This window comes from Lagenorhynchus albirostris, chromosome 12, assembly GCF_949774975.1.
Source record: "Lagenorhynchus albirostris chromosome 12, mLagAlb1.1, whole genome shotgun sequence".
Classification (NCBI taxonomy): domain Eukaryota; kingdom Metazoa; phylum Chordata; class Mammalia; order Artiodactyla; family Delphinidae; genus Lagenorhynchus; species Lagenorhynchus albirostris.
In genome coordinates this window covers 68,448,121-68,461,122 of record NC_083106.1, presented here as the reverse complement: position 1 = coordinate 68,461,122, position 13,002 = coordinate 68,448,121, and positions in this window count along the sequence as shown.

Genomic DNA, 13,002 nt, shown 5'->3' with positions numbered 1-13,002 from the left:
CTGAGTAATATTCCATTGTATATATGTGCCACATCTTCTTTATCCGTTCATCTGCCGATGGACACTTAGGTTGCTTCCATGTCCTGGCTATTGTAAATAGAGCTTCAATGAACATTTTGGTACATGACTCTTTTTGAATTATGGTTTTCTCAGGGTATATGCCCAGTAATGGGATTGCTGGGTATGGTAGTTCTATTTTTAGCTTTTTAAGGAACCTCCATACTGTTCTCCATAGTAGCTGTATCAATACACATTCCCACCAACAGTGCAAGAGTGTTCCCTTTTCTCCACACTCTCTCCAGCATTTATTGTTTGTAGATTTTTTGATGATGGCCATTCTGACTGGTGTGAGGTGATACTTCACTGTAGTTTTGATTTGCATTTCTCTAATGATTAGTGATGTTGAGCATTCTTTCATGTGTTTGTTGGCTGTCTGTATATCTTCTTTGGAGAAATATCTATTTAGGTCTACTGCCCATTTTTGGATTCGGTTGTTTGTTTTTTTGATATTGAGCTACATGAGCTACTTGTAAATTTTAGAAATTAATCCTTTGTCAGTTGCTTCATTTGAAAATATTTTCTCCCATTCTGAGGGTTGTCTTTTCATCTTTTTTATGATTTCCTTTGTTATGCAAAAGCTTTTAAGTTTCATTAAGCCCCATTTGTTTATTTTTGTTTTTATTTCCATTTCTCTAGGAGGTGGGTCAAAAAGGATCTTGCGGGCTTCACTGGTGGCGCAGTGGTTGAGAGTCCGCCTGCCGATGCAGGGGACACGGGTTCATGCCCCGGTCCGGGAAGATCCCACATGCCGCGGAGGAGCTGGGCCCGTGAGCCATGGCCGTTGAGCCTGTGCGTCCAGAGCCTGTGCTCCATAATGGGAGAGGCCACAACAGTGAGAGGCCCGCGTATTGCAAAAAAAAAAAAAAAGGATCTTGCTGTGGTTTATGTCATACAGTGTTCTGCCTGTTTCCCTCTAAGAGTTTTATAGTGTCTGGCCTTACATTTAGGTCTTTAATCCATTTTGAGTTATTTTTGTGTAAGGTGTTAGGGAATGTTCTAATTTCATTCTTTTACATGTAGCTGTCCAGTTTTCCCAGCACCACTTATTGAAGAGGCTGTCTTTTCTCCATTGTATATTCTTGCCTCCTTTATCAAAAATAAGGTGACCATACGTGTGTGGGTTTATCTCTGGGCTTTCTATCCTGTTCCATTGACCTATATTTCTGTTTTTGTGCCACTACCGTACTGTCTTGATTACTGTAGCTTTGTAGTATAGTCTGAAGTCCGGGAGCCTGATTCCTCCAGCTCCATTTTTCTTTCTCCAGATTGCTTTGGCTATTCGGGGTCTTTTGTGTTTCCATACAAATTGTGAAATTTTTTGTTCTAATTCTGTGAAAAATGCATTGGTAGTTTGACAGGGATTGCATTGAATCTGCAGATTGCTTTGGGTAGTATAATCATTTTCACAGTGTTGATTCTTCCAATCCAAGAACATGGTATATCACTCCATCTGTTTGTATCATCTTTAATTTCTTTCATCAGTGTCTTATAGTTTTCTGCATACAGGTCTTTTGTCTCCTTAGGTAGGTTTATTCCTAGGTATTTTATTCTTTTGGTAAATGGGAGTATTTCCTTAATTTCACATAGAGATGATAAACCAGACACCAGGAGAGAGAACAGGGCTTAAAGTTCTAAGGTCACATGACCAGATTGTGACCCAGCACTGCTCCTATATTTTTTGAACCACTGGGACTAGTAAAGCACCACCAGCAGGGTGTGACACGAGTTCAACTTAACCTAACCAAAAAAATGAAAGATGTAATAATCTCTGGGATCTTGTGCATTTATAAATTCTATGACACTGTATATATTTTAAAATTTTTTTAATTAATTAATTTTTTTTTTGGCTGCATTTCGTCTTTGTTGCTGCGCGCGGGCTCTCTCTGTTGTGGCAGGTGGAGGCTACTCTTCATTGCAGTGCACAGGCTTCTCATTGTGGTGGCTTCTCTTGTTGCGGAGCACGGGCTCTAGGCACATGGGCTTCAGTAGTTGTGGCACGCGGGCTCAGTAGCTGTGGCTTGCGGGCTTTAGAACGACAGGCTCAGTAGTTGTGGTGCATGGGCTTAGTCGCTCGCAGCATGTGGGATCTTCCCAGACCAGGGCTCGAAACCATGTCCCCTGCATTGGCAGGTGGATTCCCAACCACTGTGCCACCAGGCAAGCCCTGACCCTGTAAATGTTAACTTAAGTATAACAGTGGCCAAAATAGCCCCATGGCTCCCATTGCTCCATCACTGTACTCCCTTACTCCTACATCAGTTTCCATAGTTACATGGATATAGGATAAACTCACTACCAAAGCCAAGGCAGCTCCTGACAGCAAAGGTGTCAAGGGAAAGGAAAACATTAAGTTCAGCATCTCTAGCATTCTTTCTGGCTCATTCTCACACATTTTGGCAGAAAGCCTGAACTGTCACAGTTTAGTTATTCATACTGTTAGCCTGTAGAGCTATAAGCCTAGAAGTTTTATGTAGACCACTATCTGCTACAAATAAACAATAAGAGAAACTTCACATAAAAACATTATTTGCAGGTGTATTATATTTAACAATGTAACATAAGAAAAGCTTTGTCCATTGCAGACCATTTAACTGACTCTGTCCTTGAAATAGCCGTACGCAAAACCCCATCAGCACACCTCAGATCCAGCCAGAGTTCACCAAAAGTTAGAAAGTGGAAAGAAAAACTGGAGTAAGGAAGAGAAGTTCCTATTCTCTGTTTTTACAGGAGCACTGAGGACATTTGAATGCCAATGACCTAGAATAAAGAAAATGAAAGAGACTCTCCTATTCCCTGTTTAAATGACCTTTCTAAATTTCTGGGCATTAAAATAAATAAGCTACCCACCACAGAAAAGTGTTTAAAGTAAAAGTTTACTTTTTCTGCCTTTAAATTACTTTGAAAGATGTCAGAGCAGAGCTATAAACAAAGTGATATATTCCAATTAAGCTTGATTTCCCAAATATACTAGATTTTTCTACATAAAAACACTATGTGTCAGATTCCAATGCATAATAATTACTTAGTGTCTGGACTGAGATGTTACCTCAGTGGGTTAGAACCTGAGTTTATAAACCCAACACTAAATGTCCAAACCTAACACCAAACCCAGTGGGCTTCCCTTCAGCTCCCAGCAGCTGATGTGTCCTCATCATCAGAGGCAGACAGAAGGGAGCTGGTCAGACTAACGCAACCAACGCACTTACTCAGACCGCAATTCAGTGGGCGTTCTCTGTGGGCGGCGGGTCAGATGCCACGGTGACCTCTGTATATAAAAAGCAGATCATGGTAATTTTAAATCACGTGGCCTCATATCCAATATTCAGAGCTCCCCTACTGATGATACTTATAAATCCAAGCTCTTGGAAATCAGTTATTCAGGCTGGAAAATCTTCTTAATAACAAGAAAAATATTTTTATTTTGATATTTTGTTGTATCTCCTCCCCATGCACATATCATTATTGGCCTATCCCAAAGCATCCTGGAGTGCCAGCTTGATAGTACATTTTAGGGTCCATTCTTACAAATATGATTAATCCATTTGTTAGTACACCTATGATGTCTGTCTAGTAGAGTCTGGTCTTGGGAATATCAATGTGTTTGTGGGTATAAGAATGTGTATTACCCCACCATGCCTCAACCATACACAAACAAGCTTCCTTACATGTGTCAGATATTTTGATGCCAAACACCTCAAATCAGTTAATAATAACTATCACAGATCGTTGCCTCACTAAAACCACACTACAAATTAGATCACCACAATTAGGGCTAAGTTAAAATAGTAGACTCTGACAACTGTCTTGAGTGTCTCTCTCTCCCAATATGAAATGTGGCAGTGGGTCATCCTATAGGCGTCCGAGGGAACTGGATTCTATTTTCAGCCTCAGTGGTATAAAACTGAAATTTATTCTAAAAAAGAACATTAACTAGGTATACGTTCTCAATTTATTCCCAGGGTAAAGTGATAGGTAAAATTAATTTCTATAGCCTTATGTGAGTGATACCCTTATTGTAGAATTCACACAGCATCCATTGTTTGGCAGACCTCATTCCGTATTTTGTTGTAGTTGTTGTCTATTAAAGGCCATCTCATACTAATTCATTAATTTATCCTCTTACAGTGAGGTTCTCCAAGAATGCTGGAGGTTGAACTAATTATATAAATATGTATTGGGATTGTACAGAACATCTTCCAGTCCTATTAGAATGTAATTAGTTATACAAACACATCTAATGACAATCTCACCAGAAAAAATGGTACTCAAGCTAAATATATAAGATTTTGTAAAACAAACCATGTCACTGTTTCTCTAACACTGTTCAATACAAACAACAAACAACCCCACCTCTAGAGAGAGATTCTCCATTGGGGGTCTGGTAACATGTTATCGTACTTCCTCAGGGCTTAGTAGAAACATCCCAGCAAGCCATTCTGTTATTATTCTGTACTACCACTAGTACACCGGGGTAACTTAGGAATATGAGAGAAAATGCCTCAAACACAACAACCCCATCGAAGTTGCTTACTCTCTCACAGCAGGCTGGATGTGACCCATCCAGTCCTGGTGGAGCCCCCCTACCATCCCCTACTAGGGCTCCAAGGTTGCCTCAGTTCTCATCATTCCCCAGTCAGAATCAGGAAAAAAAAAGGTGTCTAGGACATGTGAATTGACGTTGAAGGAGATGACATGGGAATCGTCCATATACCTTCTGCTCACAGCCAATCGGTCAGTAATTTGCTGCAAGGGAGATAAGGAAGTACCATTCCTAGCTGGGTGGGAGGGCTTTCTTCCTTAAAAGAAGCACAGAAAGGATACTAGGAGGAAGTTATTAAGTCTCTGTCATAGTCCAACCCTCTGGCCATCCAAGTATTCATGCACAGTCTTCTTGCACATATGGAACACACTCTCACCCTCCCCGAGTCCCCTGCATTTCCTCCAGCTCAAAGCCCTGTGTCTCTGAGTGGTGCAAGTCATTTCCGTCAGTGACCTGCAGACTAATACATTAGTCTCTCTCCCTCTCCCCTCCTCTCAATCCCGCGCACGCGCGCGCGCGCGCACACGTATGTACTCACAGGCAATAGCAGAGACGGAGCAGGATAGCTGCCATAACGTCTCCTAGTCATAAAAGGATGGCACACACACAGCAATGAATGGTCCTGGCAATGATGAACCCTGCTGGGTGGGATTTATGGAGACCCCCCTGTCCTGGAAGGATAGAAACTCTCTTGGTTGGAACGTGGTTCTGTTCATCAGGAGACAACCCCTGTCAGGTATTCTCTGTGGTCACTGGCATTGCTCTCTGGATGCTTTTCTCTCACTCGCCATCATGGTGGCCCCAAAGCCAGAGAAGTGGTCACTGGCAAATACTCCAGCTTTCTGCTGGTACAGGTTCGGGAGGTAGGGAGGGCTGCTTTAGAAAAATCATAAGCTTTTGAAGGCCAGACTTGTGGTTTCTTTGGCAGAACAATTCCCTCAAAATTGCGACAGGCTCTTGTGCGCTTGCTTCCGCCACATTCCAAGTACGATAACCATTCCTAAAGTTCTCCTTAGGGCACAGTTCTTAAGCTGAGTGACTCTTCCCTTTATTTACTGCTCGCTGTATTTCCTCAGTTTCATGACTGTTACCCTGAGGCCACTTGAAACAGTTAGCTTGGGAAGGAAAGCAGTGCCCTTAATCAGATCCTTGCCTCTGAGTTGCTCCCTGGTCTGGATGTGGTGTCTTAACAGGTTTGTGAGAAAAGTACTGAATGGACAGTTTTATCTTCAGAAGTTTGCTACAGAAGAATGGACTTTTCCAACCCTGTGAATCCCCAAATTTAACCTGCAGGTTACATAGGCAGAGGGACTTTCCTTTAGCAGATTTATATTTCTTTCCATCTCTGCTTCCAAAACGGGCTCATCCTGCCTGCTTTCATCTCTCCTTTGTAAACCAGCAAGAAAAAGCCGATAAACATCAAACTACATGAGTTTTTCCATGTAGTTAACCTAGACCAACAGACTCAGTAAGGGCGTCATCTTTCAAGCTATGGTAGGCTAAATTTTACCAAATATTTTTCAACAGCCCATAGTCAGCAGCACGAGAACCTGCAGTTTCTGTTGTCCTGCAACCCACTGCCAGACCGCTGAGCATCGTTTTAGTTCTTTTCATGTAGGACCTCACTTCTGGATACCATTTCCTGTATTAGCCGCTGTCACAAAAGGCCCCCAAACAGAGTGGCTTATAATAAGAATGAAGTTCACTACTTTCCCACAGGCAGTCTAGAGCTTGCAGGGTGGCTGTGCCACTGGTGACACATGCCTTCCAGGTTGTTCCAGTTGTCACCATTTCACAGCCAGCAGACAAGGGGGAAGAGACCACCCAAGGCAAAGAGGTGCTCTCTAAGGAGATGAACTAGAAATTACACACATCTCTGCTCACATCTCATTGGCTTAAACTTATTTACATGGCCACACCTTGACTCACATGTGTTCTCTAGCTGGGGAACCACCTGCTCCTCCAAAACTGGCTGGAGAGGGAAGCTGTTACTAAACATAAAGGGGAGAATGGCTAATAAAGAGCAATCAGCAGTCAATGCCACAAGGAATTTCAGAATCCTAGCCCGCTGTTACTCCATCGTTTTGGTTCCCTGTTTCAACGTGGGTTCCTAGGAGTCTGCCAAGCACAGTATGCAACGTAGCATCTCAGCTACAGACCCAAAGACCCACCTTTGATGAATTTATGTAGATAACAACCCCTACACATTACACAGTCCCAGTTCAGCCTCCCATTTACCATAATATTTCACATCCCATAAAAAGGAGAAAAGAAGGAAACAGACTAGCATACACATCTATTGCTTCCATTTTGGAACGTTTATACTTGAAGACTGCCTTTATTATCTTCTCTTCATGTGGAAATTCTTGGAATTCTGTGTCATACAGCGCCCACCCACTAGCTACAGTACAGTCTCCAGATGAATCAGGGCATCACCAACTTTCTCAGCCCTGATGTTATCCTCCTCAAGTTCCACAAACACAAAAATGACGACTCACAGGAATATGATTTAAACCATATGCAGTCACGTAGATGTGCTATACAACATTCTAAGGAAAAAAGGAAAAGTCCCCTACTGATTATAGTACATTGCCCTTTAAGCCAAGTGTCCAGTATACCATTTGAACCTTTTTAATGCTTCTTCAACACACTCTACTTCCACTTCATGAGCACGAAGATAATTTCATGCTCATCCTCTGATGAGTACTAAGCTCACTTCCCAGATACTTTGGTATCGGAAGTACATATCTTGGATAAGAGATTCACAAAAGGTCTGAATAAACTGAATATAATGTTGTTATACATGAGATGCATGTGAATGTAACAGCAGTCTGTCATCAAGAGACAGTCATCTCTGGTTTAACCACACAAATCTTATTCTTAGACCTGCAAGGGAATGGGACAAACAATAGAAATAGTGACTCAATCAAGATGCTTTTCCTAGGAGGCTCTACTTACAACTGAATTGTCCCCCAAATGACAGCTTCATTGGCCTTCCTTCAAATGCCTATAAATGCATTTCTAATTCTCCTCAGTAGATCTCTTGTGAGCTGTAAATCTAGGGCAATGGTGAGGTGATCTTGCCAGTTATTTTCGAAAACTCTTAACGGACACCTCTCCAACAGTAATTAAAGGAATATGACTGCTCTTGACTTTTTATTTTGTTTAATTAACTTCTATTTAGAAGGAAGAAACACATATACACTCCCCGTATGCCAGAAAACTAAATCTTGAGAACATAACTCTTTTTATCACTTTGGTTGATAAATATGTAACATCCCTCATTGACGCCCATAATAGATATTCTAAACCCATCCTAGCACTCTTTCCCACAAATGCCAGAAGCAGCCCTAGGATCATTTCCTATGCAAAACTCTAAGGAATTGTCAGCAATTAGAGTTGGTCCTCAGAGTGAAACCTATTCAACACCCTGACAACTAATCTCACACACACACACACACACACACACACACACACACTGAGGCTTAAGGTCACACAACAAATTAGCAATAGATGGAAGACTAGGGTCCAGGACACCTATTTCCTGAGACTAGGGCTCTTTTTTCTACAAGGTATTTGATGGCTAATTGGTAAACTAATGACATTTCTAACAGCTTGGAATGCCTTTATTTGCCAAAGGGAAAATTATTGAAAGAAAAAGAAAAATTGATCCAAGGCTCCCTAGATGACATTTTAAAAGAACTGCACTATAAAAATAATTTCTACAAGCCCTTCTAAATGTTAAGAAGGTAAGAAAAAAAGTGTTAATTAAATGCTCAATTAATGTTTATCAAACATATTTTATCATTATTAGACTAAATTTACGACACAGTAGAGCTGTATGCATGTGTGCTCCCTGCACTTTATAGTATATTCATGCTCCCTTGTATCATCATTTGTGAAATGCCAATGCCATTTTATAGGCCTTTTATAAGGAATGTAATAGGCAGTACTCTGACAAATTAGGAGAAACAGATGAGGCCTCCCCTGAACTTAGAGAATGGGTGTGGGCTATTCAAGGACTTTTCTGCACCCTAGTTTTCTCTTTGTTAAGTTGAAGGGGTCTTTATGGTCTCTGAAAATGCTCAAGCCCTATTATTCAAAGGACAATTTTGTAGTTTTAAAATTATTATAGGATATTAAACTTGAAGCTTTGCTTTCCAATCTACCTAAAATATTGTCAACTTACTTGGCAACACAATTTTGAAAAATTATATCTCTCCTCATATATTTTTAAGTTGAACCTAAATTCTTATCTCAAATGTAACAGTTACAAAGATACAATTTCTTGTATATTGCATATTATGTGTGAAATTTACATATATTTTAAAATATACTTTGAGTTGCAGATTTAGCCCATTCAATTAACAAAACATATCTGCAATTGATAAAACCTCTTTGCCAAAGCCAGTCCTAATTGTCAAACCAATTATTCAAATCACTAATTTTTGCCATAAAAAGTCCAGCTTCATTTTTCGATTTAAGTAAAAATGTCACTATGTGTTCCACAGAAACCCTTTTATTTCTGAATCCTAATTCTAACATGTGTAGACTGAGACAGGTGGGCACAGAGCCTTTTCATGAGCTTATGTCCTCGATGAAATCAAGCATTGCTCTTTGTCTTTTTTTTTTTTTTTTAATTTTCTCTCTCTCTCTTTTTCTTTTTTTAACCAAACCCAGGGGCTGTCATTCAGGAGCTCTACATTTCAAACATCCCTCTGTTCAGCGCCCCTAAGTTTTTTTGCAGCCTGGGAAATGCCTCATAAGATTCAGATGGGTGCACATTTCTTTTGCACAGTAGGAGGCAGTCAAGTGTGAAAAGGAAGGAAGGAAAGACAAAACCTGACTGCAGGAGTGGGTCTCAGACACATCAGCTTGAGAAAGCAACACATGGAAACTGATTATCTACAAAATGATCTCCTTAAAGTTGCCGAAGCCGTGTACCCCTAGAAAGTCTTCAAGCCCCCTCAGGGGTATGCATACCCTGTTTAAAGAGATCTGGACTGGGATTCCTCTAAGGTTTGAATATATATATATATATACACGTATACATATATATGCAGCAAATTATCATGTTCTCATTGGAAGAAATGAGACAGAAATCAAATTCAAGTAAAAATTCACTTCCCTGGGCTCATTTATCCTCAAATCCTCAGTGCAAAATTTCTTACCATACCTACACACGTAAATGGCTAAGAGGTTTCATCTTAGGAGCCCCTCCTACTGGCAGTGGCTTCCTGGAGAGCTAATGAGGCTTGTTAGCTTGAGTCTGAGCTCTTTAAAAAAGAGTGCCATGGTTGATTAGCCATATCTGGCAGGTTGGAGAAGTGAGAGCATAAATGTCGTATCAATCCTCCCACCTTAAAGTCAGAATGACCATACCAATGTCTTCTTAGGTCAGTCTCCCAAGGCAATAGAAATCAAAGCAAAAATAAACAAAGGGGACCTAATCAAACTGACAAGCTCCTGTGCAGCAAAGGAAACCATAAACAAAATGAAAAAACAACCTATGGACAGGGAGAAAATATTTGCAGATGATGCAACCGACAAGGGCTTACTTTCCAAAATATACAAACAGCTCATACAACTCGATAAGAAAAAAACAAACAACCCCATCAAAAAATGAGCAGAAGACCTAAATAAACATTTCTGCAAAGAAGATATACAGATGGCCAACAGGCACATGAAAAGATGCTCATCATTGCTAATTACTAGAGAAATGCAAATCAAAACTACAAGGAGGTACCAACTCACACTGGTCAGAATGGCCATCATCAAAAAGTCTACAAATAATAAATGTTGGAGAGGGAAAAGGGAACCCTCCTACACTGCCTGTGGGAATGTAAGTTGGTACAGTCACTATGGAAAACAGTATGGAGTTTCCTCAAAAAAATAAAAATAGAGTTGCCATATGACCCAGCTATCCCACTCCTGGGCAAATACCCAGACAAAACTATAATTTGAAAAGATACATGCACCCCCGTGTTCATAGCACTATTTACAATAGCTGAGACATGGAAACAACCTAAATGTCCATCGACAGATGAATGGATAAAGAAGATGTGGTGTGTGTGTGTGAAAATTATATATATATATATATATATATATATATATACATAAAATGGAATATTACTCAGCCATAAAAAAAATGAAATAATGCCATCTGCAGCAACACAGATGGATCTAGAGATTATCATACTAAGCAAAGTAAGTCAGAAAGAAAAACACAAATACCATATGATATCACTTACATATGGAATCTAAAATATGACACAAATAAACATTTCTACAAAGCAGAAACAGACTCACAGATGAAGAGAACAGACTTGTGGTTGCCAAGAAGCAGGGCAGGGGGTGGGGGGAGGGAAGGATTTGGACTTGGGATTAGCAAATACAAACTAGTATATATAGGATGGATAAACAACAAGGTCCTACTGTATAGCACAGGGAACTATACTCAATATCCTGTGATAAACCAGAATAGAAAAGAATATAAGAAAGAATATATATATGTATAACAACTGAGTCAATTTGCTGTAGAGCAAAAATTAACACAACGTGGTAAATCAACTATATTTCAACAAAAATTTTTTTAGAAGTCAGAATGACCTAATCAAACTACTTTATTTGGAGGTTATTTGGCTATCTGACCTTTAGTTCCTAGAACTCTGAATGTAGGTACATTCCAAGGAGTACACATTTTTAAAGGAAATATGCATGAGTCTTACATTATCATACACATATTATAAGTAAATGTAGGGGGTGGAGTCAAGATGGCAGTGCGGGAAGACGCCCGAGTTAGCACCTCCCCACAACTAGGGCAACTGCTGGCCACTGGTGGGGGACACTGATGCCCAATGAGATGGGAGGAACCACAAGTGAACCAGTAGGACATGGGGGTACTGAGGGGAGAGGAGAAGTGGAGGTCAGACAGGATCAGTGCCCCTGAGTCCAGGGAGATGAGGAGAGGCAGGCAGGAGGGGCCCTCTGAGAGGAGGGCATTTGCCCCGCCCACTTAAGCACAGGAAGCCTGTTGGGCTCCCAGGTGAGGTCCCCCACCCTCTGAGATCAGGGGTGGGGGGCATGCCTGGGCCCCTTCTGTTCGGTTCAGCCTAAGCCCCAACCCCCCACAGCCCTCAGGGCCTTTTCCAACCCTGTGGGTCTTGAGCATTGGTCCCACCCACCACCCAAACCTCGCCCTTGCTTAGGACCTGCCCTCCACAGCCAAGGCCTTTCCCCACTTTTCTATTTTTTTCTTCTCCCTTCTCTTTTTTACTATTGTGGTACTATTGTACCTTCTGGTTGTGGATTCATCTATATTTTTATTTTTATATTCTCTCTAACATATCTGTTAGTATCCTAGTCTAATTTTATTTTTTACTTTGTTATTGTTCTCTCTCTTTTTTTTTTTTTGGCCACCCCACACGGCTTGCAGGATCTTGGTTCACAAGCTGGGGGGTCAGGCCAAAGCTCCTACAGTGGGAGCTCCAAGTGCAAACCACTGGATTAACAGAGAACCTCAGACCCCAAGGAATATTCATTGGAGGGAGGTCTCACAAAGGTCCTCATCTCAGCACCAACACCCAGCTCCACCAAACAGCCTACAAACTCCAGTGTTGGAATCCTCAGGCCAAACAGCCAGTAAGACAGGAACACAATCCCACTCAAAAAAAAAAGAGACAACAAAAAAATATGTCACAGATGAAGGAGCAAGGTAAAAACCTACAAGACCAAATAAATGAAGAGGAAATAGGCAATCTACCTGAAAAAGAATTCAGAGTAATGATAGTAAGAATGATCCAGAATCTTGGAAATAGAATGGAGGCACGGATTGAGAAAATACATGAAAGGTTTAACAAAGATCTAGAAGAACTAAAGAACAAACAAACAGAGATGAACAACACAATAACTGAAATGAAAAATACACTAGAAGGAATCAATAACAGAATAACTGAGGCAGAAGAACGAATAAGTGAGGCGGAAGATAATATGGTGGAAATAACTGCCAAGGAGCAGAATAAAGAAAAAACAATGAAAAGAATTGAAGACAATCTGAGAGACCTCTGGAACAACACTAAATGCACCAACATTCAAATTACAGGGGTCCCAGAAGAAGAAGAGAAAAAGAAAGGGACTGAGAAAATATTTGAAGAGATTATAGTTGAAAACTTCCCTAACATGGGAAAGGAAATAGTCACCCAAGTCCAGGAAGTACAGAGAGTCCCATACAGGATAAACCCTAGGAAAAACACACAAAACACATATAAATCAAACTAACAAAAATTAAGTTCAAAGAAAATATATTAAAAGCAGCCAGGGAAAATCAAAAAATAACATACAAAGGAATTCCCCTAAAGTTATCAACTGATTTTTCAGCAGAAACTCTGCAGGCCAGACGGAAG